Raw genomic sequence first — 7,494 nt, 5'->3', positions numbered from 1 at the left:
TTGAATAATCTTTTTAAGTTTTTTCTAGCTTATGGTATGTAATTGTTCAAAAGTTTAATTGTATATCTTATTTCAATAAATAAAGAAGATTTTTTTCTTATTTCCTACAATAATATCTCATAATTCATTGAAGAATTAAAAAAACTCTAAAAAAATACTTCTTATTTTATATTAATTGATATTTTAGATATATTTTACTCCAATATAATTATTAGATGAATTGTAAAGAAAATAATGGAGTTATCCATCACAATTGGATCAGTTACAACGTTGTTAATTACATAAAATAGAAAAACGGGTAATAAATAAAATTTTGATACAATTATTTTTCATATTTTATATATAAAAAAATACCACTGTTTAAAATTTTATACTTGCTACATTGCTTTTTTTTTTTCATTGAAAAACTATATTGAATAAAATATGATTTTTTTAAAAAAAATCATTTTGAATTTTTCTAAGCCGCAATTATTTTCTAGTAATAATTATTAAATTAAAATATGTAAAACCCGATATTAAATTATGCCAACAGCGGTATGACACCTCGTAGTAGTATTGGGCACCATTGGTGTTGTTTAGCAATTTCTGGATACGTGTCACTTCCCACTTTTTAAAAACAAAGTAACATTTAGCCCAACTTCATTAAAAAAATGAGAAAATTTGATAACTATCCATTTTTATGAGTAGTTAACTAAAACTAGATACTAAATATATTTAGTTAAATTTTACCTATTATTATCATGAGACTTCTCAAATTACCCTTATTTGAGCACATAATCGTAAGAGTTGTTGTAGTGTGTATTATATGTGTATATTATAGTTCAATTGGAAATACATTCTAATAGTAGTGTTTCATATATATATATACATATATAAATATATGTGTAACGCCCCAACTCCAGGGACCTTTACGGTGTGCCTTGTAAACAGTGCTAAACTCGCTAATCGAGTCTTTTGGCCAAAATCATGTAACTAAGTATGATTAGCGGTTTAGAAATTAAAAACTTTGGATAAGATGTAACGTTTCACTAGAACATTTGATGTATACATTGGGATCCCGAAAATATAATTTCAGAGTCTATTACAGAAAAATATTTACAACAGGCCGCTCTATGCGGCAAAACAGGGTTTAACCCTAGTTCCTTCTCAACCTCGGCCGTGGTGGACGAGCAGCTGCATATGTACACCTCATCACCTAAGCTCTCCAACTCAAGGATGGTCCAGCTTTCTTTTGCCTTTACCTGCACCACATAGCACCCGTGAGCCGAAGCCCTGCAAGAAAACACCATATAACATGATATAATATCAACAGAGATTGTATTACTTATTCAGGACCAACAGTCCAAGGAAATAGGTGACTATCACAAAAGTCACAAATATGGGGACATCACCCTTTAGCCATGTGATGATAGGATCACCAGGGCTTAATAAATAAGTGAACATCTCACTAGCTTCAACAGGATAGGTGCATGGTGATTAGTCACCAACATAACCTTCCTCCCGACTCTAGAGTCGTAACTATGGAACATCGTTCCCCAGCCATGTGACAGACAGTCACCGGGACCATATGCCTTGGCTATGAATGACTAGTCTCAGACTAGACAAGCGCTTATAAGTTTCGTCGACCTTCTGGTCGGTCCAGCGTTAATACCCCATATGAGTCATTCTTGCTGATATCGATTAGATCTAATTTTCATTTGGCTCGGCGTTCATAACGCTATGCCATTTCTGACTCTTAGGTCAGTAAAACACGACCAGTGATCAGCCCGTTGTGAACTTGACTAATAAGTCACAGCTTCACAGACGGATCTGACACCATTGCCAATTCTGACTAATAAGTCAGCGCCATACACAAGTAAGTCATGCCACCAAACATATATCACATATCCAATATCCATAACAAGGTATTCAGCATGCCTACTTAACAAGTACTAGTACAATTAGGACTATGCACAAACACAGAGACTCAAGCTCTGAACGATATCATACTCAGTATATAAAGCATGTCATAATCACATGTTTCTCATGCATCGTATGCATTATATTTAGCAATCCAACATGCACCAATAATAGCCATGCATGTCACATATACACAGGGTGCAGTTTTCTTACCTCAGAGTCGAGCTAGGATGATTAAAAGAACGACCCTTGAGAACGATCAACTTTTGGTCCTTTAGCGGTCACCTAGTCATAACCAAATATAGGATACCATCAATAAAAATGATCAACATAAGTTCCCAAACCAATATCTAGCCTCCGGGACATCAATCCCCACTTAACCGGGTAGTAGGATGATCAACCCCGAGGCCTATGGGTAGCATCCCCAAGCTAAAAACACATTTCTGGCCAAAAATTCCCTGATGGGCCGCGGCTCACCCCTCTGACAGAACCATTTCCTTCACAAAAACGCACGTAGGCTGCGGCTCACCATGGCCGTGTCGCGGCCCATTACCAAAACCAGCAAGCACCAGCTTGCTTTCCCCTGCATTTTCCCTCAGAACCAAACCTTCAAACCAGTTCCAAACCTCAACTTAACACCCAATTCAACCACTAAACATCATCTACAACTCACCCTCATCAAAACCCAAGTTAAACATCAATCAAAACTCCCATTAATCCAAACTTTCCACAAAGAATTCATAAACCAAAACTTAAACCCAAAACAGAGTATACCATAAAATTCATGGCTGGAACTTACCTTAAACTTGATTTTGAATCCCCTTTAATGGCTGAATCAAGAACCTAAGCTCCCACCTTTGATTTCCTAGCTTAACTCCTCAATTTGGTCTCCCAAAATTCAAAGAAAGAATGAAGGGAAAGACTTGTACGGGAGAGAAAGGAGGAGATGAGGATGAAGCTCTGTTTTGTTCTGTTTTCTACAGCCTACTAAACCTGATATATATCCAAGTTAAATGACCTAAATGCCCCTAGGTCATTTAAGGTTCCTAAAGCCACCCCAAGGGCAAAACCGTCATTTCCCGCCTATCTCGTTAATTATAATTAACACTCTCCAATTCTATTATTCACAACATTCTCAAATACCAATAAATCATATCCCATTACCCTTTAATTCCCAGTAATGTTCTAATCATCAAAGTGACCTCGAGACTCACCCCGAGCCCCGAACTTAAGCCCGTTATGACTAAACCGAACACTTACATCTCATGATCGTCTCATGCCGAATAGCTCGAACCAATCCACCTTATAATGTGGTTATATTAATTAATCACAACCATGCACCCAAAATACACATTTGCGCCCACAGCGGCCAAATTACCAACATACCCTTATAATCATAAATACACCCATATGCATGCATTTACCATCATATAATAATATAATTCACATAAACATGCATATAATCATTAAATAGCATCGTAACTCAATTATGGCCCTTCCGGCCTCCTAATCAAGGTCCTAACCCTTATTAGGAAATTCGGGGCATTACAATATGTGTGTGATAACTATATTTATAGGATTTAATTCAATCTATGAAAAATTATAATTAAAATGTAAACATCAAGGTTTGAATCTAAACCAAACTCTTTAAAATTTAAACCACAAAGATTAAAATATAAATAACAATCCTTTAAAATATAAACCTCAACACAAAATCTAAACCACGACTTATTAAAAGTTAAACCTCAAGGCTTAAAATCTAAACCACAACTCTTCAAAATGTAAACCACAAAACTTAAATATAAACCACATGGATTAAAATTTAAACCACAACTTTTTAAAATTTAAACCATGACTTTTTCAAATTTAAATCATAAGGCTTAAAATTTAAACTGCAACTCTTTAAAATTTAAACCATGACTTTTTAAAATTTAAACCACAAGACTTAAAATTTAAACGACATTTTAAAATTTAAACCACAAGGTTTAAAACTTAAGTTGTGACTCTTTTAAATTTAAACAATTAGTTTATAAAATTTAAACCACAAGACTTAACATTTAAACCACGACTCTTTAAAATTAAATCACGATTCTTTAAAATTTAAACCACAAAGCTTAAAATTTAAATCACGTCTCATTAAAATTTAAACCACAAGACTTAAAATTAAAACCACAAGGCTCAAAAGTTAAACTACTAGGCCTAAAATCTAAACCACAACCATATAAAATATAAATCATGATCATTTAAAATCTAAACCACGATAATTTAAAATTTAAACCATTAGTCTTTAAAATTTAAACCACGACTCTTTAAAATTTAAAACACGAAGCTTAAAATTTAAACCACAAGACTTAAAATTTAAACCACGACTTGTTAAAATTTAAACCACAATGCTTAAAAGTTCAACCACTTGACTTAAAATCTAAACCACAACCATATAAAATATAAAGCATGATCCTTTAAAATCTAAACCACGACTTTTTAAAATTTAAACTATTAGTCTTTAAAATTTAAGCTACAATGCTTAAAATTTAAATCACGAGTCATTAAAATTTAAACAACAAGGCTTAAAATTTAAATCACAAGACTTATAATTTAAATCACGACTCCTTAAAATTTATATCACAAGACTTAAAATTTAAACCACAAGGCTTAAAATTTAAATCACAACTCTCTAAAATTTAAATTACAAGACTTAAAAGTTAAACCACGACTCTTATAATCATTATACGTGAATTCCCTTAGTCATCAATCCAATTTTAATGTTTGAACAAATATTGTGCCACAGTGAAACAAATTACAATTTTTTTCCCTTAATTAAAACTCTTGAACCCAATCTGACGGATGAAATTGCACATGGATCCCAGAAGAGAACAAATGAGAATGAGATCTTAAAATTTTAGTTTCCTGAAAAAATCAAGGTAATTTGATGTCTAAAACATTTGGATTTTTTAGTTAATCTTGTAGTTGTGAGTCATTTTGCTACTTCTGCTAGTTCTTCTCTAGGGGGTTAGCACTCCACTCGCTTCATTTAGTTACTAAAAGGTAAATGAGAAAAAGAACATTAAATGAAAATAATGTCTTATAGGAATTGCTTAGAAAAACAAGAATGCATACGTGAAGAAAAAACTGATGCCAGCTAAATGGAGAAGGTGGTGGGGGGTATCGTGGGGAGAAGGAAAATAGGGTCTGATAGGGAAAAGGGTATTTTGGGGAGAGTCTAAAAAACTAGGTATAAGTGAAAAAGTAATAAAAAAGGGAAATTTGATAAATCATGCTTACATTAGCTTAATAATTAAAATTTGAACCAAAGTTAACCACTATATGATACCAATGCCCATCTTTCATTTAATACCGAAAATACCCCTCTCATAACACATTTCCTCTCTATTCTCCTCTTCCTCTCTACCTCTCTTCACCATACATTCTCTCTCACTCTCTCTTCACCATATGTATTACACACAAGATTTTCATACTAAAATCTTGCAAGAAAGATACACATTCGGACATTGTGGATTGTTTGAGGAGAAACACCAAGCTTTGTGTTATTTTTGCTCATAGTGAAGAGATTAAATGGGTAAGTGATTTTCTTTGATTCTTGTTGTTGTTGGTTGTTTTTATGATTTAGAATGCTGTTTAGATGTTGGATCTGTAGTTTGTTGGTATTTTTTGCTGTTTTTTGGGTGAAAATCGTGTTCTGTGAAAATCTGCGTTTTTTTTTTGTTCCCTGAGTTTTTTTCTAAATGCCCGATTGTGTCTGATAGAGGCCCGATTCGGGCACGATAGTTGTTGAGTTTCAAGGTTAGGGATGAAGTTCCGATGGCAACCCGATGGTTGCCCGATAGTTTTGGTTACCCGATGGTCAAAAAGGTCCGATGGCTACCCGATGGTTTCCCAATTATTATTTTGAATCTATACGCCCTTTAAGTACGATAATGGATCGATAATAGTCCGATATATGCCCAATTTTTGTTTTTAAGCTACTGCGTACCTAATAGTACGATGGTACACGATGGTACCCGATACTTGCCCGATAGTTGTTTTAAATGATCAAAAACATAAATAAAACTTTGCCCGATATCGCCCGATACTGGTACGATGCTAAAAAATGCCGAACTAAATTTCGACATTTTGTTGCCATTTACTGATTTTTTTTTCTTTGTACATGATAGAGTCAACTTTGTTCGCGTACTTGATGTATAATGGTGTTTAGGAGCGTGAAGGTAGAGATTAGGTTTTTAATGGAGCCGAAAATTTAACGTTCGAGTTGGAGAAGGACATAACTTACTCACAACTTGTTGAAATTTTGTACTTAGAGCTGGAGGTTGACAAAGTGCAGTATGACCTGAAATTAGAAGTGAATTATAAGTACATGAAAGGGTTAATGTATTGACCTGAACTTATAAGGAATGACAAGGGTGTAAGCTTATATTATTCAATGCTTTTGAAGAAGCCAGATGAATTTGTTCCCCTTTTTGTGACTTTGGTGGAGAAGAATATCATTGTTAATCGTAATCCTCCACCAAGTACTGTTAAGGATACTCGTAGTGAGGTTGGGACTTATGTTCCAGAAACAAATCCGGAGGTGCTGGTAGCCACTGCTGTACCTGAATCAAACCATTTCATACCGACAGTTGATCATGTAGCACAAATGCCATTTCATGATGATTTTCCTGATTGTCCTGACCCTGAAGATGATTTTGAGGGCAATGACGATTTTCCTAATTATCCTGAACCTGATGCTGATTTTGATTGCAATGATGATGTAAGAGACAACCAAGAAACAGAGGTCCGTTCTCAAGCTTTGAACCTGAGTCCACTATCGTACCAAATACCGAGGCAAACAACATGTAGAAGTAGACCCCGTAAAGAAGATCGTCAAACACCCGGTACTAGTAGTAGTCGTCCAGACAGAACAAATGATGCTAGAGAATTTAGTGATCCACTCTCTTCTTCGACATATTATAGTAAATTCAAAGCTCAGATGTTTACAAGAGAAGACATTGAGGATAATAGTCACTATATATCTATGGGTGGCACATCGGGCGGGGAGATTCATTTAGGAAAGTTTTTCAGAGAGAAGGAACATTTAAAGAAGGTTGCTGGCTTGTTTGCAATGAAGAAGGGATTCGACTTTATAGTTAAGAAGTCTGGTACTGATGTTTGGTACATTACATGCAAGGATCCTGATTGTGGGTGGAGGTTAAGAGGGAAGAAGAAGCAACTTTCTAACATGTTCGAGGTGACAGCATTTGAAAATGTACACACATGTTCCCTCGATGTTCGAAAAAAAGATAACCGTCAAGCATCACCTTTGGTAGTTGCCGAACTGATCAAGGATAAATTCTCAGTTAACGGTTCAGATTATTTAGCCTCCAAAATAAGAGAAGATATGAAGAATTCTTTCGGGATCGAAATGAGTTATGAGAAGGCTTGGAGATGCAGAGAGAAGGCACTCCACATAGTTAGGGGTACGCCTGAAGCTTCATATTCGAAGTTACCTGGGTACTTGCACATGCTGCAGTTGAACAATCCCGATTCCTATCGTACCTTCATCTTCAACCTCAAGTTATCAGAAAACACAAAACTATCGTA

This window comes from Humulus lupulus, chromosome 3 (assembly GCF_963169125.1).
Source record: "Humulus lupulus chromosome 3, drHumLupu1.1, whole genome shotgun sequence".
Lineage (NCBI taxonomy): Eukaryota > Viridiplantae > Streptophyta > Magnoliopsida > Rosales > Cannabaceae > Humulus > Humulus lupulus.
The sequence above is the reverse complement of the archived record's forward strand: the minus strand, read 5'-3'. Positions refer to the sequence as shown.